At 39.8% G+C, this 23,344-nt stretch overlaps 1 pseudogene; it reads left to right on the top strand.

Moving 5' to 3' along the window:
* Positions 1 to 18,765: 18,765 nt before the first annotated feature.
* Positions 18,766 to 22,630, top strand: LOC109132918 (uncharacterized; annotated as a pseudogene).
* Positions 22,631 to 23,344: the final 714 nt, after the last annotated feature.

Below are 23,344 nucleotides of genomic sequence, written 5' to 3'. Positions count from 1 at the left end.
GACACCGATGCCGAGCAGCGATTTCCCTCGATCAGAAACTCCGAATCTCGCCTCCAATCTTCTCCAATCCGCTCCTTGCACTCCTAGAAGCCAAACCCAGCCCAGACAGCAACGAAATATCATAGAGAACTCAAAGAAACAACCACATAAGCACCAAAACACATAGAATCTAGAGATCTTAGCTTAGATAAGCCATGGTCATGCACTCACCTCTTTGCAAGAAGATTCTGACCAACAAGAATCGAATTCCCTCACTCCTAGCAAGCTTCTAGCACCTTCCCAGCCTTGGATCTCCCAAGAACAGCAAGGAATCTCTCAATCTCTTCCCAAAAGCTCAAGAACACTCTCTCTTTGTGTTTTCTCTCAAAAACGGCGAATAAGACAAAACAACACGACCCTAGGTTGTTTTCTTCCTTTAAAACTCGATTTAGGGATTCCCTAAACCAACCACGCAAACCGGACAATTAAAATTGAACCGACCAAACCGACCACAATTGGTGTCGATCGATGCCTCACTAGGAGGTGTCGATCGACACCCTTACCAAAATACCAAAATTTGGTTTGCGGGTGTTATGTGACAACCCGTCCCGTTGACCCCACTAGCCCACCGCTAGCTTGCCCCCATAGGCCTGAAGCTGGCCCTGCAAGTCAATTGGTGGCAGCTTGTCCTGTGGGAAGGTTGTTAAAGGGTGGGGACCAGGGTTCAAGGAACGCCTGGTACACCAATAACCTACTGTGGATTTGGATGAATAGTTCCATTTGCCCAGTGAGGGGTTAGGATCGATGCCCTGCAGGGCCAGCTTGGAGTCTGTTGGGCCGGCTAGCGGTGGGCTAGTGGGGTCCACGGACGGTCCGTTGGGGCAGCTAGCGGTGGGCTAGTGGGGTCCACGGGACGGGTTGTCACAAGTATGTTGAGTTTATTATTTGAATTTATATAATGATGGATAGTGATTTATTTTTCACAGAAGACTGAACTATGAGCTTGAATGTATTATGAATTTATGAGTATTGTCTTATAAAGGCATTAGCAAATATGAGTTACTTTTAACAGTGATTTGTAGTCCTTAGCTTTATGAGGAGGGACTTCTTAAATATCTATCTATACATGTTAGTCTATTTGGAAATTTTTGAATTTATAATGATTGTGCATAGGTTGTATGAGTTGTGATGAGAAATCTAAAAAAAACTAAAATTACAAAACAACATACAAACAACAAACATAAAAATATATGTAACAAAAAAATATACAAAAAACTAACCCCGCGGCGTAGCGCGGGTACTATCCTAGTACTAAATAAAAGTAGAAGCTATAAGCTCCTTAAGGCGTCCACATAGAATTTTAAACAATCTATCGGGATTTGACATGTCACTCATTAACATTTTCTAAATTTCCAGAATTTTCTATATTAAGAATTATTTTAAACAACCTATCAGGATTTGACATATCATTCACTAACATTTTTAAAATTTCCAGAATTGTTTAATTTATGGAAATAAAATAATTATTTACAACGTCCCACATCGGCTAGAAATTTTTTATACAATGGTTCATAACCAGTATAAATAAGATTAATATGCTTCTAACAACGAATGAGCAGTAAAGCTTGATTTATCAGGCGTCCAAGTTTAAAAGTTCTATTCGGTTTGATCCAATTTTTTATTTGATCAAACTAAAACTTTAAAAATTTCAAAAAAATATTATAATATTTAAAAATTTAAAAATTTAAATATTATAAATATTGAAACTTTTAAAAATTCTTAGCTTTTAAAAAGATATTAAATATTATAATTTTTAAATTTTAATAGTTTAAAATATTATACATTGAAACTTTTTAAAAGGTTCAAATATTATATTCCAAAACCTTCAAAAAGTTTAAAATATTATAAATATTGAAACTTCTAAAAGTCTTAGCTTTAAAAAGGTTTCAAAATATTATAATTTATTAATTTTAAAAATTTCTTAGCTTCTAAAAGGGTTTAAGAGAAATAATTTATAAATTTTAAAAGTTTAAAATATTATAAATATTAAAACTTTTAAAGGTTCAAATATTAAAAATATTCAAACTTCATAGAATGTTTTAAAGTATTACAATTACTTAACCTCCATAGAAATTTTAAAATATTATATTTATACTAATAAAAAGTTGAAGCTATAAACTCTTAAAGGGGTCTATAGAGGATTTAAAACAACCAATAAGAATTTAAAACAACCAATAAGAATTAGATATTTCACTAATTGACATTTATGGAAATATAGTAGTAATCTATATTATTAAGATTTTTTAGAAAAAAAAAAAGAAAAAAAAATCTATAGAAATAAAAGAAATATGTACAACGTCCCACATCGGCTAAAAAATTTTAGGCAAAGGCTGAAAAAAATTATAAATAAAACTAATATGTTTTTAACTATAAATTAGCAGGAAGCTTGATTTATCAGGTTTCCAAATGTAAAAGTTTTATTTGATTTATTTTAGCAAATTAAAAATTTTAAAGGTTTAAATATTATAAATATTTAAACTTTATAGAATGTTTAAAAATATTATAAATACCTCTTTAAAAAGTTTAAAATATTATAACTATTTAAACTCTATAAAAAGTAAAGTGTCATTAATATTTAACTCTAAAAACAATGTTACAAATATTTAAACTACATCTAAAGTTTAAAATATTTTAAATATTTAATCTCTAATAAAAATTTAAAAGTTTAAGAATTACTAAATATCATATATCAAATTTTTTAATATCTTGAAAATATCATACCTATCTATGTGTAACATACGCAAACAAAAAATTTGTTTTTGGGGATGGGTGTCGATCGACACCTAGGGAGTGTCGGTAGACACCACTAATTTTCCGGTTCGACCAGATTGAGTTTTAAATCGATTTGGTTTGGTTTGGTTTTAGGAAAACCATTGAACCGGGTTATTTAAGTGGAAATCGATGAAAGGAAGGGTTTTGGCTTTTGTCTTGTACGCCGTTTATCGTTGTTGAGGAAACAAAGAGAGGAAAAGTGTTCTTGAGCTTTTGGGAAGAGACTGGGAGATTTCTTGGCTGTTCTTGTGAGATTGGAAGCTAGGAAGGACCTAGAAGCTTGCTAGGAAGGTTGGATTCGTTGCTATTGGTCTGAATCTTCCTGCAAAAGAGGTGAGTGCATGACCATGGCTTATCTAAGTTAAGATCTCTAGTTTTTATGTGGTTTGGTGCTTATGTGGTTGTTTCTTTGAGTTCTCTATGGTATTTCGTCGCTGCTTTGGCTGGGTTTGGCTTCTAGGAAGGCATGGAGCAGATTGGAGAAGATTGGAGGCGAGTTTCGGAGTTTTTGATCGAAGGAAATCGCTGTCCGGCATCGGTGTCGGTCGACACCAGTTGGGGTGTCGGTCGACACCAACGCGAGGACGGCTCGAGACCTTGGCGAGTGTCGATCGACACCATGTGGAGGTGTCGGTCGACAAAAACTAGAGTTTTCGAGAGTGTCGGGCAAGGTGTTGGTCGACACCAGATTGTCAGTGTCGATCGACACCATCTAGTGTCGGTCGACACCCTTCTTTCAGCTACGATGGATGTTGCATGCATTGTGTATTGCCTGGTTTGTTTTATTGATTGTTGATTGTGGCATGTAGAGATCTTATTGCTTTTGTGTATAGCCCAATATATGGGAGGATTGCCTCACTTAGTTTTTATCAAATACTAATGCATCTCAATTTGTGTTTGTGGTGCAGGTAAAGGCAAAGTGTGATCGTGAAATCAAGGCAATGAAGAGGAGGATGTTCTAGGGACTCGATTGGATGTTGTCTGGCATTGTTAGGTTGCTAGAGTTGAGTCATTAGAAACATTGCTAGGTTGCTGGTTTCATGTTTCTTGTTGTTTGGTATTTGGATATTGCTTATGCTATGATATTGGATTGTTATTGGATTATTATTGGACATTGGTTTTGTTATTCCGCTGTTGATTGTGAATGTGGTTAGGTGGCTAGTGGGTTTGGGACCACTAGTTGTAGTTTATATATATATATATATATATATAAATTATTTATTATTTATTTAAAAAAAAAAGGTCGGTCTTTTCATTTTGGTATCAAAGCCCTTACGGTTCTAGGTTTGGGTTCACTAGGCTTTGTGCTGTAGATGTTTGGGATTTGCATGCTTTGATTGATTATGTGAGTTAGTTAATTGTGTGTGGCATGAAGTCCTAGAACATCCTCTTCGAGCCTACAGTGTGATTCCACGGTGAGTTTGTGTTTTTGTGTTTCTGTGTTATGTTAAGAATGTTTGTTAGCCTCTGTTCTTGGAAGTGCAGTGGTTAAAGGTGTTTGAGTTGTTGGTCGTGGACGGGGACATGGTCGTGGTCATCGTCGAGGGCAGCGAGTGTGTGGTCCAGAGTTCCACGAGGAGGTACGTCAGAGGGTCGCAAGCGTATCAGGAGGGACCAAAGAGGGTTAGCCGGTGTGAATGTCGGGGGTGCTGGGAACCCAGGTGTGGGGTTGCAGCAGGTGGAGCCCAAGGTCGAGATGATCGCTTGGCGGATCTATTGGCTTGCTGATGGATCGGTTAACGAGAGGGGTACCAGTGCACACTCATGTTGTACTGCATGTGGCGGGGTGCAGCCGAGGGCTGCCGATGTGGAGGAGTTTCCATCTTATGTTAGGAGGATGGAGCAGTTGTAGATGCCGGTGCGAGATTTTTCTTGAGAGGTATCGAGCCTAGAGAAGCGGATAGGTGGACATTTGTAGTTGGAGCAGATATTTTCTCTGTTTGGTGGGTAATCCAGTTGGATATTAGAAATTGAGTGGGCAGGTGTAACATTGCAATGTTGTACTTGGACCACAGGAGGTAATTTTGGTCGGGAGATGTTTATAGTGGTTAAGGATTGTTGCTCCTGAGGGGATGGTGATTCTCCTGAATACCGATAGCTCGAGGGGCTGGGGGCTCCGAGAGTGGCAGAGGGGATTATGTTCCCCTGAGGGGATGAGTAGTTCCCGTGATACCGAGATCTTGAGGATTGTGTTCCAAGAGTGAGACGGTATAACTCGAAGACGCTGGTCTGAGAGTGAGATCGGTATGGCTCGAAGGTTGCGACCTAAGGGTGGTGGATTTGGGAGCAAGCAATACCTAGGACGTGAGTATAAACAATCCAATTGAATGTAGACCTCGAGAGATTGACGGTGGATTAATCTCGAGTTTTAGATTTGTTGACCAATGAGTCAGGGTTTTATGAACCAAAGCGGTTATGAATGTGTGGCTGTTTCGCAAGGATTGTGAGGCCGGTGGTGCTGGAGTCCCAGGAAAGGGAGTTACAGTAGGTCTGAGCCGGGAAAGGTATGTTTGCCAGATACATAAGTTCACGAGAAGCCTTCATGGCAAGATAATCTAATCGTTGCGACGATGTTGGATTACGTTCATTGGAGATGGACAGGGTTGCATGATTCAAGGTTTTGGTAAGCTTGCTGAGGGAGACAAGGCAAGAGGTTTGAGTTGGCGGCTTGCAAATCATTTGACGCGGTGAATCAGAATGTGCGAACGTATGGTACTTGTTTGTTTTATTACGTTCGTATTGATGATTTGCTGTGGAGAATTGCTAAGCGAAAAGCTAACTTTGTAATAAGCTATCTTGTGGAAGTTTTCCTAAGAAACAAGTTACTAGAGGTTCTTCGATGGACAAGAGATGTTGATATCCGAGTGGTGGTGAGTTGATGTTGGCATACTTGATTTTTGTTTAGTAGAGCTGAAGACGCAGCTAGAGGATTTGTTGAGCAGGGGACTCTTTTGTCTTATCACTTCACTATGGAGAGCGTCGGTGTTCGTCAAGAAGAAAGACGAGGTATGGATTTATGAGTTTGTGGCAATGTCGTTCGGGTTGACTAACGAGCCAGCAGTGTTTATGAGGTTGATGAACAGTGTATTTCAGGAGTTTCTGGACGTGTCTGTCATCATTTTCATTGACGCTATCCTGGTATTTTCGAAGAGTCCTGAAGAGCATGCAGTGCCTTTGAGAGCAGTTCTGGAGAAGCTGCGGGAGCAAAAGTTGTTTGCTAAGTTGAGTAAGTGCAGTTATTGGCAGCATGAGATGGGTTTCTGGGTCACATTGTTTCTGCAGAGGGAATTTCTGTAGATCTGGAGAAGATTCAGGCTATCAGAGATTGGCCTAGACCGCATAATGCCACAGAGATCAGGAGTTTCCTTGGGTTGGCAGGTTACTACAGGAGAGTTGTGCAGGGTTTTGCACGCAAGGCACGTCCGATGACTAAGTCGATAGGGAAGGATGTTCCTTTTGTTTGGTCACAGGAGTGAGTGGAGGGTTTTGCAAGCCTGAAGGAGATGTTGACTACTACACTAGTGTTGGCTTTGCCTGAGCAGGAGATGGAGTCTCTGGTAGGAGAGATCAGTGCGTTGAGGTTGTGTGCTATTTCACAGGAACCATTGGGTGTGGAAGCAGTTGATAGAGCAGATCTTCTGAGTAGGGTGCGGTTGGCTCAGGAGAAGGATTTGGGGCTGGTGAATGCCTCAAAGGATGTGGATTCAGAGTATCAAGTCTCAGATAATGGTACTATCTTGGTGCACGGTCGGGTTTGTGTGCCCAAGGATGAGGAGTTGAGACAGGAGATCTTGAGGGAGTCTCATGCGAGCAGGTTTTCTATTCATCCAGGAGCGACTAAGATGTACCGTGATCTCAAGAGGTACTATCACTGGGTCGGGATGAAGAAGGATATAGCTAGTTAGGTCTCGAGGTGTGATTTGTGTCAGCTAGTGAAGGCTGAGCATCAGGTTCCTGGCGGTCTACTGAAGAGGTTACCCATTCCTGAGTGGAAGTGGGATATGATCACCATGGATTTTTGTGGTAGGATTGCCAGTGTCACGGACCTTTGATGCTATTTGGGTCATTGTGGACCGGTTGACTAAGTCAGCACATTTTCTGGCCATTAAGAAGACTGATGGTGATACGATCTCCCTAGGATAGGAACTCTGATGAAGGCTGTAGACTGATGAATGATGATGAGATTCGATGGTGATGGTGCGGAAGTGGAAGGTGATGATTCGTAGGAGACAATTACGATGGAATTAATGAAGATCTAGTGATAACAATGGTTCGATGGAGATATATGTTTAGGTGGTTGTGTGGAACGAAACAAAGTGAAGAGTTTCTGAATCACAAAGTGTATAGAAACCCAGAAATCAAGAACGCATTCAAGAATTCAAATTGAGGAAAAAGTTTGACAATACTTGTTCATACAACTTCTTCGCTAAAGAACAAGGAGGCGTGGCTATGGGGCTTTATAATTAACCCTAGGCTCGACACTCCAAACAACAGGAAGTTCAAAATAAAACAACAAGACGTTTTAAGGGAAACAAGAAAAACAGCAAAACATCAGGTACTGAAGTCTGGCGACTTAATTCTGAAGTCTGGTGACTAAAGTCTGAAGTCTGGTGACACAATACTGAAGTCTGAAGTCTGGTGACACAATACTGAAGTCTGGTGACTAAAGTCTGAAGTCTGGTGACACAATACTGAAGTCTGGTGACTTGTAGATTATCCCCCCTTTGGTAATAATTTCTAGATAACTCGACGTAGTGATCCATTTGCCTCATTAAAAACCATGCTGAGAAAACCCATTGGGACAAAACTCAGCTATGGGAAAAAGAGTACAAACTTCTCACCTAAGTTACCTAGTCATCATTACCGGGTGAAGTCTTCAGGTTGGATATGTTGAAGACTTGGATCTTTGGTAGGTTGAATGATCCGTCACTATGAGTGCATGAGCTTTCTTGGCCCTCTCCTTAGCTCTTGAACGAGTGATCCTTCCCACCACCTCCAGTTGCTCTGCAGCCTCTGGCTCCTTGCTTGCCACGATCATATCATCCTCCCCCTCTTCAAAAGGATTTTTCCTCAAATCGGAATCTGCATAGTAAGAGAGCAAGTCAGAAACATTGACTGTTGACGATATGGTATACTTACCTTGAAGATCAGTCTGATATGCAATGTCATTGATCCTCCTTATGACTTCTCTGAAAAACAAATTAGCTACAATGATAGCATCATCCGTCTTGTGACTTGCAATGACGTGAGCCATCTTGCTAAACCTGTCAACCACAACAAAAATAGAATCTCTACCATTTCTGGTTCGAGGTAAGCCAAGAACAAAATGCATAGAAATTTGAGTCCAAGGTTGAGAAGGATTCGGTAGAGGAGTGTACAAGCCGTGAGGCTGTACCTTACCCTTCGCCATTTTGCAGATATGGCACCTAGAACAAACCTTCTCAACGTCCTTCTTCATTTGAGGCCAATAGAAGTGTTCTTGCAGTCCAAGCAGAGTCTTTGACACCCCAAAATGTCCAGCTAGTCCACCTCCGTGAGCTTCTCTGATCAGCATCTCTCTCATGGATCCTCTTGGTATGCACAATCTATCCTTAAAGAATAGATACCCATCCTGTCTATAGTAGTTTTCAAAAGCAAACTTATGGCATTTGCCATAGCTCTCAGCAAAATCGAGGTCAGTCTCATAAAGTCTTACTAGCTTAGAAGATAAAGTAGAAATGAGAGTGTACCTCCTGGATAATGCATCTGTGACTACACTATCCTTACCTGCACTTGGACTGAGGTTCTCTTTAATGTGTCCCTTGCTCATCAGCTCTTCTACTTGCTTCTGAAGCTCTTTAGTTTCTACTGGATTGGTTCTGTAAGCTGGTCTGTTCGATAGAGCTGAACCTGGTACCAATTCGATCTGATGCTTTATCCCACATAGTGGCGGCAAACCTGGAGATATCTCTTCTCGAAACTCATACTTGTACTCCTCTTTAATCTCTATGATTTCGCGTGGAAGCTCTTCTGCTGGCTTAGTGCTGGTGAGTGTCTCTTTATGCCCAAACTTGAATGTGGTCATATCTGGCTCAAATAGCTTGTTGAACTCGCTGTGATTGATGTACAGGCTGTGAGACACTTTCTCTGTATCCTTGCGGTGCATGTGAAGCTGGTCCTTGTAGATTTTGCTGGGTGTAAGTGGTAGAAGAGTGACCTTGCGCCCTTTGAACTCAAATGACTGCTTGTTGGTGTAACCATCTTGAAACACTCTTCTGTCGAACTGCCATGGTCTTCCCAAAAGGATGTGACTTGATTTCATTGGAATAACATCACAAAGCAGCTCATCCTCATACTTCCCAATCGCTAGTTTCACCATCACTTGCTGCGTGACTGTCAAAGCACCCTTGTTGTTCAACCACTGTAGCTGATAAGGTCTTGGATGTGAAGTAGTCTTGAGATTAAGCTTCTGTACCATCTCTTCACTAGCTGCATTAGTACAGCTACCACCATCGACAATCAAAGTGCAGACCTTGTCTTGAACCTTACACCTGGTTTGAAATAGGTTCTCACGCTGACCTCTATCATCTGGATGCATCTGAACACTTAAAGCTCTGCGTGCTACTAACATCTCTCCCATGACTGCGGATTCTCCTTCTTCATCTAGTTCAGGTTCTGGTTCACTCTCTGAACTGTCTACTGGCACAATCTCTCCTCCATCTTGAAGAAGAAACATCTTCTTGTTAGGACAGTCTCTGGAATAATGCCCCATCCCTTGGCATTTGAAACACCTGATATGACTTGTAGAGGTGCTACTCTTGGGCTTGGAATCGATTTTAACTTCCTCTTTGACTATGGTTGTCACGGGTTTGCTGTCCTTGGTGAAGGCGGGTTTACTGAACTCTCTCGGTTTGGGCAGGTCAGGCGTAAATGTAGACCTCACTCCCTTTCTCTTGATCTGCGATTCAATCAGCTCTGCCTTATGTACCATTTCTTGCACATCTTCATAGTTCTGCAGCTCTATCTTGTCTTGAATCTCTCTGTTCAAACCTCCAAGAAACCTAGACATAACCATGTCTTCACTTTCCCTCAAATCAACTCTGATCATAAGTGTTTCCAGCTCCTGATAGTAGTCTCTTACAGACTTAGTGCCTTGAGTGAGACGCCTCAGCTTGTTAAGAATCTCTCTCTGGTAGTATGTAGGCACAAACTTCTTCCTCATCTGCGTGACTAGCTGTTCCCATGTAGTGATAGCAGGCTCTCTCTGTCGATGTCTAGTAAGTCCCAACTGCTCCCACCACAACAAAGCATAACCACTGAATTCGGATATGGCTATCTTCACCTTGTTCAACTCATAAGTACCTTGAATCTGAAAGTTGGATTCCATCTTCCTTTTCCAGTCTAGATAAGTTTTTGGATCATTGGTTCCATGGAAAGAAGGATACTGAATCTTGAGATGTTTCAGCTGCTGCCTCAAAGGATCATATTCCCTACCATGATCTCTGTTTCGGTTTCTCCTCATTGTTTCTTGACTATGATCTGAAACTTCTTCTTCTTCAGAATAATCTCTCTCTGAATCAATGTATATCCGATGCCCAGCTACTTGTTCAGCTCGTCGTGGGCGTGTGTGATCTCTGCCAGTTCTGCGATGCTCTCTTTCTGTACCTTGAGTGCTTCTCCTCTGATTGAAACAAGTCTCTCTCCCCCTAGTAAGTGTATTAACTGTTCTGATCCGTGTGTGCTTGGAGGAAGCTCCCACGTGTGCCTTTCCTTTAGCTAAGCGGAGAGCTTCATTCGGACTAGGCGGGTCTGAAGAACTCTGTTCTGAAGCACTAGATGCGTGAGCTATGTCCTTGAACTGTTTCTCAAACTTGTTACTGAGCTGCTCCATCTGTTGCTGAAACTGAGTAGACATTGTTTTGTTTGCTTCAGCTATCTGCTTAGACATGGCTTGGTTCAAAGCTTCCATAGCCTCTGGAGAAAGCTCCATTGTACCTGCAAATTAAAGAAGAAACTCGCAGTAACTTGTTCTTTGAATGAGAAAAACGAAAATAAACTCTAAGACTCAGAATTTTAAACAATAGACTCACGGATATAGACCTAATATCGAACAAACTACAAGAGAAATCGATCAATACCAACCCTATAATGAACAAACTCGAAATAAACAAACCCTAATTTGCAGTCTAATTTCGAACAACACAAAACTAAATCCTAAAATCACAAAACTTGACCTAGACTCAAACGAATCAACAATAAACTAAACCCTATTCGATCTAGACACAAACGAATCAACAAAAATTCAAACCCTAAAACTAAACAAACGAAATTAAAAAAAATCACAAGAGATTAGGGTTCTTAGAATCGCTTAGCCTTGGCACAGAGTTGGCTCTGATACCACATGATACAATCTCCCTAGGATAGGAACTCTGATGAAGGCTGTAGACTGATGAATGATGATGAGATTCGATGGTGATGGTGCAGAAGTGGAAGGTGATGATTCGTAGGAGACAATTACGATGGAATTAATGAAGATCTAGTGATAACAATGGTTCGATGGAGATATATGTTTAGGTGGTTGTGTGGAACGAAACAAAGTGAAGAGTTTCTGAATCACAAAGTGTATAGAAACCCAGAAATCAAGAACGCATTCAAGAATTCAAATTGAGGAAAAAGTTTGACAATACTTGTTCATACAACTTCTTCGCTAAAGAACAAGGAGGCGTGGCTATGGGGCTTTATAATTAACCCTAGGCTCGACACTCCAAACAACAGGAAGTTCAAAATAAAACAACAAGACGTTTTAAGGGAAACAAGAAAAACAGCAAAACATCAGGTACTGAAGTCTAGCGACTTAATTCTGAAGTCTGGTGACTAAAGTCTGAAGTCTGGTGACACAATATTGAAGTCTGAAGTCTGGTGACACAATACTGAAGTCTGGTGACTAAAGTCTGAAGTCTGGTGACACAATACTGAAGTCTGGTGACTTGTAGATTATCCCCCCTTTGGTAATGATTTCTAGATAACTCGACGTAGTGATCCATTTGCCTCATTAAAAACCATGCTGAGAAAACCCATTGGGACAAAACTCAGCTATGGGAAAAAGAGTACAAACTTCTCACCTAAGTTACCTAGTCATCATTACCGGGTGAAGTCTTCAGGTTGGATATGTTGAAGACTTGGATCTTTGGTAGGTTGAATGACCCGTCACTATGAGTGCATGAGCTTTCTTGGCCCTCTCCTTAGCTCTTGAACGAGTGATCCTTCCCACCACCTCCAGTTGCTCTGCAGCCTCTGGCTCCTTGCTTGCCACGATCATATCAGATGGAGCAGGGGTCTTGGCTAAGAAGTATGTGAGGGAGATAGTCAGGTTGCATGGGGTGCCAGCGAGCATTGTGTCTGACAGGGATTCTAAGTTCACTTCAGTGTTTTGGAGGGCATTTCAGGTAGAGATGGGCACTAAGGTGCATATGAGTACAACTTATTATCCCCAGACAGATGGACAGTCTGAGAGGACGATCCAGACGCTAGAGGATTTGCTGAGGATGTGTGTGTTGGATTGGCGTGGCCATTGGGCAGATCACCTGAACCTGGTAGAGTTTGCTTACAACAACAGTTATCAGGCGAGTATTAAGATGGCTCCTTATGAGGCTTTGTATGGGAGACCATGTCGTACACCATTATGTTGGGCTCAAGATAGGTAGGGGAGTTATGCTGATAGGAGGAGGAGAGATCTTGAGTTTCAGGTAGGAGACAGAGTGTACCTCAAGATGGCCATGTTGCAAGGTCCGAACAGGTCATTGGCTGAGACTAAGTTGAGTCCGAGGTAAATGGGTCCGTTCAGAGTGATTGAGCGAGTTTGACCAGTGGCATATAGACTGGAGTTACCTGAGGCTATGCGTGTGTTCCATAAGGTTTTCCATGTGTCTATGTTGCGGAAGTGTCTCCGTAAGGATGATCATTTGTTGGCTAAGTTTCCTGAAGATCTTCAGCCTAACATGACTTTGGAGGCGAGACTAGTGAGGTTTCTCGAGAGGAGGATTAAGGAACTTCAGAAGAAGAAGGTTCCTTTGATGAGAGTCCTTTGGGACTGTGATGGTATTGAGGAGCAGACTTGGGAGCCAGAGGCGAGGATGAAGGCAAGGTTTAAGAAGTGGTATGAGAAGCAAGCCGCGACTTGAACTTGTCTAGCCTGGTCCCATCTGTAATCCGTGGCTGGAGCGGGAATGGAGTATTCCAGCCCATCTCTCTTGTTTGTTTACTCGGTCGCTTGGGGTGGTTGGTTGTGCGACTCAGTAACAAGATGAGGTGGTGCTCGGGGTACAAAGTTTCCGTGAGGAGGGGTTTTTGGAGGAAAGTTTCCTGAAATAGAAGTTTCCAAAAGTGGAAAGTTTCCAAAGATGGAAAGTGCTAAATATGGAAAGTTTGACGGGAGTTAGAATTTGTCCATGTTAGCGGTGAAGAGCCTTAGAGGGGCTTGTGTGGCCTTAGTGGCGGACTTTCGAGTCAGTATGCCCTTGTGTGGCAGTCTTTTTAGACTTTGTGTGGCCTTTGTGGCGGGCTGTTTAGCCGTGTGTGGCCTTTGTGGTGGGCTGTTTAGCCATTGTGTGGCCTTTGGGGCGGGCTTTTTAGCCAATTCTGTGGCCTTTGTGGCGGGCTGTTTAGCCATGTGTGACCTTTGTGGCGGGCTGTTTAGCCATTGTGTGGCCTTTGTGGTGGGCTTTTTAGCCAATTGTGTGGTCTTTGTGACGGTCCTTGGGGACAGATGGTCTTTGTGACGGTCCTTCGGGACAGATGGTCTTTGTGACGGTCTTTTGGGACAGATGGTCTTTATGATGGTCCTTCGGGACAGATGGTCTTTGTGACGGTCGTGTTTAGGACATTTGTTTGGTCTTTGTGACGGTCCTGTTTCGGACATTTGTTTGGTCTTTGTGACGGTCCTGTTTAGGACATTTGTATGGTCTTTGTGACGGTCCTGTTTAGGACATTTGTTTTGGCCTTGTGGCAGTGAGATGATCCGTGTGAGGTCATGAGGTATTCCTGTGAGGTATATGTGGTTGGTAGGACATTGAGATGTTTTACGCGAGCCACGGGAAGGAAACCTGGATAGGGATAGGACTCAGACGTGTTCATAATTGTTTGCTCGCAGCTCTTGGAGGACTTAGGTTCTCCTAGTACTGCCATATTCAGAGACTTTGTGGCTTGGGAATATGGTTGGTATATCGACTTCGGATGACGATCCGGGGGCGCGCTGTAGGGTGGCAACCCGAGAGACGAGTTGGATTTTTCCTTATATATTATGGCATGCGGGTTTAGGCCCGATGAGGAGCCAATATTATGGCATGCAGACTTAGGTCTGATGAGGAGCCAACTAAAACTCAAGGTTTAGGCCTATGGGTAAAGGAAAGTCCAAAAGTCGAGAGCAAATGATGCTTGAAGCGTGAGTATATCGCCTAGAGGTGACCTTCTGTAGATCGGTCGGAGGAGTGCAGGCCGTGGAGACGGTTGCACGGGAGTCCTTGACTGATGGTCATTCAAGATTCAAGGACGAATCTAGATTGGTGGGGGAGAATTGAAACATCCGCGAACCAAAAATTGGTTTTTGGGGATGGGTGTCGATCGACACCTAGGAGGTGTCGGTCGACACCACTAATTTTTCGACCAGTTTGAGTTTTTAATCGATTTGGTTCGGTTTGGTTTTAGGAAAACCATTGAACCGGGTTATTTAAGTGGAAATCGACGAAAGGAAGGGTTTTGGCTTTTGTCTTGTACGCCGTTTATAGTTGTTGAGGAAACAAAGAGAGGAAAAGTGTTCTTGAGCTTTTGGGAAGAGATTGAGAGATTTCTTGGCTGTTCCTGAGAGAATTGAAGCTAGGAAGGATCTAGAAGCTTGCTAGGAAGGTTGGATTCGTTGCTATTGGTCTGAATCTCCCTGCAAAAGAGGTGAGTGCATGACCATGGCTTATCTAAGCTAAGATATCTAGTTTTTATGTGATTTGGTGCTTATGTGGTTGTTTCTTTGAGTTCTCTAGGGTATTTCGTCGCTGCTTTGGCTGGGTTTGGCTTCTGGTAAGGCATGGAGAAGATTGGAGGCGAGATTCGTAGTTTTTGATTGAAGGAAATCGCTGCTCGGCATCGGTGTCGGTCGACACCAGTTGGGGTGTCGGTCGACACCAACGCGAGGACGGCTCGAGACCTTGGCGAGTGTCGATCGACACCATGTGGAGGTGTCGGTCGACACAAACTAGGGTTTTCGTGAGTGTCGGGCAAGGTGTCGGTCGACACCAGATTGTCAGTGTCGATCGACACCATCTGGTGTTGGTCGACCCCCTTCTTTCAGCTACGACGGATGTTGCATGCATTGTGTATTGCCTGGTTTTTTTTATTGATTGTTGATTGTGGCATGTAGAGATCTTATTGCTTGTGTGTATAGCCGAGTAGATGGGAGGATTGCCTCACTGAGTGTTTATCAAATACTCATGCATCTCAATTTGTGTTTGTGGTGGAGGTAAAGGCAAAGTGTGATCGTGGAATCAAGACAATGAAGAGGAGGATGTTCTAGGGACTCGATTGGATGTTGTCTGGCATTGTTAGGTTGCTAGAGTTGAGTCATTAGAAACATTGCTAGGTTGCTGGTTTCATGTTTTTTGTTGTTTGGTATTTGGATATTGCTTATGCTATGATATTGGATTGTTATTGGATTATTATTGGATATTGGTTTTGTTATTCCGCTGTTGATTGTGAATGTGGTTAGGTGGCTAGTGGATATGGGACCACTAGTTGTAGTTTATTTATGTATATATATTATTTATTATTTATTAAAAAAAAAAGGTCGGTCCTTTCACTCTGTTTGTGCTTTATATCTCTTATAAGCTGTAAAACATATTTTTTGTGTATGATTTTACAGATGATTTGATATTCTTGCAGTAAAATTTTTATTTTTAAGTATAAGAAAGAAGGATTGACGTCGCAAGACCTTGATTTGATGTTATGTGAGTTTAAAGAAGAAGGATCGACGAAAATCACAAATATTGTTTTAACTATATATGTGTTCATATTATTTTTTTCTGCAAGTAAAGATTTTGGTTTGAGACGTTTCAATATGTGTGGATCTAAAACCGAATAAGTATTTGGATGAAATTATCAATAATTGGGTGCATTTGTTAACTATGCTAGCCTTCATGTGTAGCGTGGGTTCAAAACCTAGTTATATTAGAAATAAGTGGGTTTATGGTAATCAATAATCAGTTTACCTAATATATATAGAGTATTAGTTATAGATTATTGTTACATACGCCGCCAAATCATTGTTCCATACGCCGTCAAATCATTGTTCTGTGCGCTATCAAATCATAGTTTCGTATACCGCCAAATCATTGTTGTGTACGCTGTCAAATTATAGTTCCCTACGCCGCCAAATCATAGTTCCATACCGTCAAAACTATTAAACAATACACCATCAAACCATATTCAACAAAAATAATTATTTTGTAGCTAAAACAAAAACTGTAATAATTATAACACACATACATACTACTTGGGCCTTGAATGACACCTGATTTGTATCAGTTTTTAGCTTTAGATTATGCAAAATCAATTTTCTAATCCATTCACAATTATGAAAAAATAGATTTTTTAAATTTAGGAAAACCAGATTTTGGAGGATTTTAGCAATTCCTTCATAAAATTTAAAAACCACATTTTGTGGATTTTTCAGAGTGAGTTTTTTTTTTTCTCTCTTTAGATAAATTTTCAAAACAAACTAAGGCCTTGAACAGTGATAATGACAGTAATTTTGCAATAATGTGTTTTCTATATGAAATTAACGTATGTTTTCTTTTCTGCATCATGCATGGTATTTTTTTATTTTTAAATAAAATTTTATAATCATTATTTTACTATTAAAAAAAATTATTATACATAAAAATCAAAAAATAATCAAGTTATCATTCAAGATTTTACAAAAACTAAAATATACACCAAAAATCAAAAACTAAAAAAATAAACCAAAATTCAAAAGTTAAAAACCAAAATTTAAAAACCATTAATAATGAGCCTTAGGCTTTGAATTGCAACATATTTTGATTCTGCAAAATCCACTTTTTAAGCCATTCATAATTATAACAAAAATATATTTTTTGAAGATTAAGAAAACCAGATTGGGAGGATTTCAACATGACTATTTTTTTAATTTCCCTTTATTATAATAAATAAATAATCTTATTATATAAAGTTTGATGTCAAAGTTACTCATTAACAAGATCGTGACATGTGTTACTTTTATCGATAAGATGTTCACATATGTCAATTCTAAATTTACTAAAACATTAGAGAACTAAAAAAATAAAAAGTAAAAGTTCTAAACCTATTGTCAAAAGGAAATTCGGATACCTATTGTTGGGTGATCCGGAACAAGCCCACAACCTTCCTTGGCTTCTGTGGTCGATCTGGAAGGCACGTAATAAAAAAAGTTTTCCAAGGCATATTGGTGGAACCAAATGATATTTTTGACCAGGCTTTATTTGATAAAACGGCTTGGGAGGAGGCTTCCTCCATTGATGGAAATACATTGAACCCGTCCACTTTGGCCCCCTCCAATTCGTTAACTGAGCAGGATCCCTCGCCCCGCTGTCAGGTTGATGGTTCTTGGAAGGCTTCTGATTCTCTCTCAGGTCTGGGATGGTGGTGCTGCAATGCTACGGAAGAAACTATAGTATTAGGTGCAAAGTGTATTCGATAGAGCTTATCCCCTCTTCACTCTGAGTTGGATGTTTTGAACTCAAACAGTGCAAAGTTTTTTTTTTATATATAGAAGGTTGCATAGTTTATATTTCTTTGCTTTTTGACTTATTAACCTTAAAAAAGAAAAAATATCGAGAAGAAATAACAACACATATTAAGTCAAGCTTATAATTTGAATAGTAACTTTTTTTTTTAATGGCGATTATGATTTCTTTAATATCATATAATGAAGAGTTAAAAAATAAACATTTGATAATTTTGTTAATATCACATTTGATATTCCTTAATATCATTTAAATATATCAATATTTTATATTATGAATTAGATAAAAAATTATTATTCCATTTTTCATCTTTTAACTAAGCTAATATCAAATTTTATAAATTATTATTATTATACTATTCAACCGCTACAATGTTACCAATCAAGCTAAATACTCAACCACTTTCTTTTCTAATACCATCTTTTCCATCTGCTATCTTTAACCGCTTTCTTTTTAACCACTTTCATTACAACTGCTATAAAATTTTTAACCGCCTCTTTTAAAAGTGGTTACCAATCGGAGCCAATGGGGTTTGTTAAAAAACATCTTTTCAATTGCTTCTTTCCATGATCTCATTAATCTCCTCCACTTCCCCCTTCTTGGATATCAAACGGACCTCTCCAGAAGGTAATTTTAATGTGGCCGATTTCCTCAAGAATGGAAAAAAACATCATTTCCTTCACTTCTCCTCTTCACATCGTTTGTTTTTATGATTACATGATTTTATTTGATTTCCTGCACATTACATGATTTGATTTTATCATTCTGTATCACCCATGAACCAAAAAGGGATTTTTGGAGGTGGGTGTCGAGCAACACCAGAGGGGTGTCGAGCGACACCAACAATTTCCCGAGTTTAGCGGTTAAGTTTTAATTATCTTTTTGATGCGGTTTGGTTTAAGAAACCCTAGGTGCTCGAGTATATAAGTTGTATCTCGACGCCAAGTGAAGGGAGCCGTCTCCTGTCCTAAAAGGAAAGAAGAGAGTTGTGGGTTCTCTTTTTGAAGGGAGGAGAAAGGGGATTGTTTGACAATGGACGGAAAAAAGGAAGGAGTTTTTGGTGTGAGGGAGAAGAGGAGATCAAATAGTTGGCTTGAGGGGAGCTTCTTCTTCGTCGTGCATCAAGGATGCTAGAGGAGGAGAAGGGAGTTCCATCTTCTTCATGTGTGAGGGGAAGGATGGGAGCTTGATGGTGGATTGGGATAGACAAGGAGGCTCTCCCATGGCTATTATCCAGGTAAGTCGTGTTGTTTAATGTTTAATGGATTAGAGAATAGATGGTTGTGAAGGATTAGGGTTTTGCGGCAGAAGGAGCTTGAAGGGAGGCTCGGATCGTGATTTCTAGGTTAGTGTCGTTCGACACCACTGTGGTGTCAGTCGACAACAACACCTGCAGATGGGCTGCGCGGACTGGTTCGAGATGGCTACTTTGGTGATTTGCTGAAATTTGGTGGGGAGCTTCGTGATACTATAGGCTTCGTATCCACATGGTGGGATCGTGACATTAACAGTTGGTTTGTGTTTTAGTCAAGTGTTTGTATTGTGGTCTGGTATAGACGGTTTTGTGGTAAGGTTGGGGTGTTTGATGTAGTAACTTTCAGTATCAATTATTATCAATCCACAATTTGCACCAATCAACACACCAAGAATACACAAAGATGCTTAATTTATTCTTAATCAAGTAAAAGGTTCTTGTGTCACAACTTAACTAACAAAATGATTCAAAGAAAGGAAACAAGACAATACAAACTCAAGGCAATAGAACACAGCTAGCAACAATACTGAAAATCAAGAATAAACAAGAGAACCTTGGGCAAGGTAATTGACTTGGGAGATAGCTAATCAATCCTAGATATCTAAGTAACAATCAAGAACAATCCTATGGCTAGAACACTTATGCAAATCAATTCATTTCCATGATAGAGATCCTATACTAATCAAGTGATAATCAACAATTTCCAAAGGTAATCACAAGACAAGCATGCATTAAGAACAAGTTCAAATACCACTAAGCACCCTAATCATCAATTTCCATTGGCTAGGAATGCAAAGCTCTTGAAAAGTTTGGTTCAGGAATTTCATCAAACACCTTGTGGGCATGGAAATCCTAAAGTCTAGATTCAAGCTTGATCAAAGCTATCTAGCATTATTATCACTAATCAAGATAGGAAATACATAAATAAAGCCCTAGACATCAAAGATCAACCATCTATCTCCCTAATCTACCAAGCCCAAAGTCCTAAAAGATCTACTCACTAATCATCATGATCACACAAAGGAAAGAGTTTTTTCTTTGTGAAATCATAATAAAAGCTTGTAGATTAAGAGATTAGAAAGACAAATTGCTACTAAAACTGGAAATTCCACCAAAGATTCAAGAAAACCAAGTATGGAAATGCTTAAGAACCCTAGGTGGCTGCTTAACAAAAACTAATACAAGAGATAAATGATAAGATAAGAGATGAGATAAGAGATAAGTCTCCACAATTAGGGTTGGAGTATTTATAGGAAAACATAAACTAAACCGGAACAAACCGAACTAAAATTAAACAATTCAGAGAAAACCGGAACAATCCGGGTTTGGTTCCAAAAATAGAGCCTGATCGACCTCATGATCGACCATTTGGTCGATCGTTCCTCCATCTTGATCGACCATTTGGTCGATCGGTTTGTCGATCAGTCAGGTTTCCGAAGTCTCGATGATGAAGACCGAAGTTTGCGTTGATCAACCATTTGGTCGATTGTTTTGGTCGATTGGTCCTCCATCTTGATCGACCAAATGGTCGATTTCTTGGTCGATCGTTTGAAGCCCGAAGTCCAGCTCGCATCATGATCTACCATTTGGTCGATTGCTTGGTCGATTGTTCCTCCGGCTGTATATACGCTCACTAAAACAGGTATATCTCCTTACACACACACCCGATTGTCTTGAAATCACCTCCATTGCAAAGCTTACTCAATTTCCAATAACTTTGGTGAAGAACTCCAGAGATAAATCCCAAGGAAAGGTCTTCATACGAGTCGATCTTTGAGGGACTGCAGACTGGTTCCGAATCATCAATCATCTTGTGCGCATCCAAATGTGTGGCTTCCATTATAATGCTAATTCTTGACTTATTTAGCTCCAAAGCACACTTTTCTTGTACATCTCTACTCCAACACCTGAGATACCAAACTTGATGCACAATGCAGCCTAAATAACCTAAATGCTCATGAATATGCACAAAACAATGAAGAATTAAGCTCTAAAAACTCATGAAAACACAAGATATCAGTTGCCGTGTCGGGCGACAACAAGGTGGTGTCGGTCGACACCAGCATGTTGTTGTGTGTTTAGGTCCAAGGAAGACAGCTGGAGTTAGGTTTGAATGAGGGGAGGTCGATGGAAGTGATGTTGTGGGCGTTGGTGTCAACCGACACTAGGAGAGTGTTGATCGACACCATGTGTGTTGGTTCGCAAGTGGTGCGATGGGTGACGTTCGACACTAGGTGGAGGTATCGTTCGACACTAGAGGAGTGGATAGTGAATTGAAGTGTTTGTGAGGAAGTGTTGTCCATGGCTGGACAGAATCAAATATTCTAGCCCACCTCTCTTGTTACTCGATCGCTAGGGATGGTTGGTTGTGCGACTCAGTAACTAGATGAGGTGGAGTTTACTGTGTTTGTGAGAGTTTTTGTAAGGAGCGATTTCTACGCCGGTTGTCTCGTCAGAATTATAAGGTTCTGGTTAGATCGTTTTCTGTGGATCCTGTTTGAGGATAGGGAATCCGATGGATCACCAACAACTTGATATATAGTCCATGTAAATTCTGTGTAAATTCTGTGGACACAAGCTAATTCCTCCCTTCTATAGTTGCCCCACACGTGAATTTAAGGTGGATTTGACTTGTGGGATGAAACCATCACCGCCTACTATCGAGCATCCAATGTGTCACGAACATCCACTTGTCTTCTTAAAGATACGAGAGTTTCATGTGAATTATGTAAGGAATCTATTGATGGACCTTCCTATGCTTGTCTTGGATGCTATGTCTACTTCCACGTAGATTGTTTCCATCTCTCGAAAGAGGTACATCATCCTTGTCACTCTAGTCACCCTCTCAAACTCATCGCATCTGACATACTTACGGATGATGCCGAGAAGTCTTGTCTAATATGTGAACAACCAAAAGGAGTGTTTACTGTTCTACTTGTAATTTTACTACATGCGTTAGCTGTACCAAAAATCCACCAATCCTTGTAATTGAACATACCAAGACCCACGAGCATCTGCTTACTCGCTTTTCTAAGAGATTCCCAAATACTTGTGACGTCTGTGGGGGAAGAGGCTGGACAAGGCTTTATATTTGTGTTCAATGTGATTAATTTATCTACGCAGAATGTATCGGCTTCCCCCATGTCATCAACATCTATCGTCATGATCATTGCCTATCTTTTACTCATCATAGTGGCGCTAGTTATTCAAATTGCGGAGTCTGTCACCAATATATAAGTCAGTATAAGAGAGCTTATTCTTGTTCTGTTTGCCCTAACTATGTAGTTCATTTTTCGTGTGCGTTTAGCGGGTTGGATGGTATAGAATATGAAGGGACACCTGAGATCATAGAAGATATTGCACCATACAAGGTGGTGGGTGATAACTTGATATGCCATTTTAGTCATAAACACATCCTTTAAAGCTTCACAAAGGAGATTTCATTCATGATGAGGACAAACGATGTGCAACATGTATCCATCCAATTGGATTTGGCTCCATCTATGTTTGTCAGGAATGCTGTTTCTTTCTCCATGGAAAGTGTGCCAATCTCCCTATGAAGAAAAAATTTGTATTTGACTTCTTAAAATACACGTTAAAAGCTGTTCGAGGAGTTAGTTACTGCAACTTTTGTAAAACATTATCTGATGGTTTCAAGTACACAGTGCAAGGAAGGGTGGATATAGATGTACATTGTGGTTCCTTATCTGAGCCTTTCATTTATAATGGACAGTTACATCCCTTGTATTTAAAGCTAGTTCAAGGCTTTTGCAGAGGATGCAATATCAAAGTACAGTAGAACCTCTATAAATTAATAAGGTCGAGACCATGAAATTTTATTAATTTATAGTTGTTTTCATTTATCGATAAATTAATAAAATATTAATTTCTGAAGAGATTTTTAATTTTCATAATTTTGAAAATTATGTATTCCAAAAAAAGATACTTTTGTTATCACTCATAATTTTAAAGAATTTTCTTAATTTATAATTTTTTCTATTGTAATTGCTAAGTTTAGAGTTTAGGTAAAAATGATAGATGTTAGAAGTTTAGAGCGTAGAAGAAAATTCTACTAGTATCATTCATGGTAATGATGAAGTCGAATAAAATATTGCGGTAATTTTAGAACCAATTACATATAAAGAAGCAATTATCGCATTTGGAACTCTTCGTAATTTTTGGATGCGAGTTGAAAAGACGGCAATGAAAGATATTAGAGATGAGCTCCAATAAGAATGCAAATTCAAGAATATGCAAACAACAATAGAGTCATATTTCAGTATTTCACTAGATTTTCTTAGATATATATATATATATATATATATATTGATGGGACTATATTTTTAATATTATATATATATATCTAATATTATTTGATTATTAATTTATGATATTGATGGGACTATATTTTTACATAGAATTTCCAAAAAAATTATTATCTTATTAATTTATCGAAATGTGTTATTTTTACACCGATCCAACTCGGGACCGGAAGTATTTATTAATTTATAGC

Source organism: Camelina sativa, chromosome 5, assembly GCF_030686135.1.
Source record: "Camelina sativa cultivar CO46 ecotype springtype chromosome 5, ASM3068613v1".
In the NCBI taxonomy this organism is placed as follows: Eukaryota; Viridiplantae; Streptophyta; class Magnoliopsida; order Brassicales; family Brassicaceae; genus Camelina; species Camelina sativa.
Note: the sequence above shows the minus strand (reverse complement) of the source record. Positions and strands in the feature narration are given on the sequence as shown.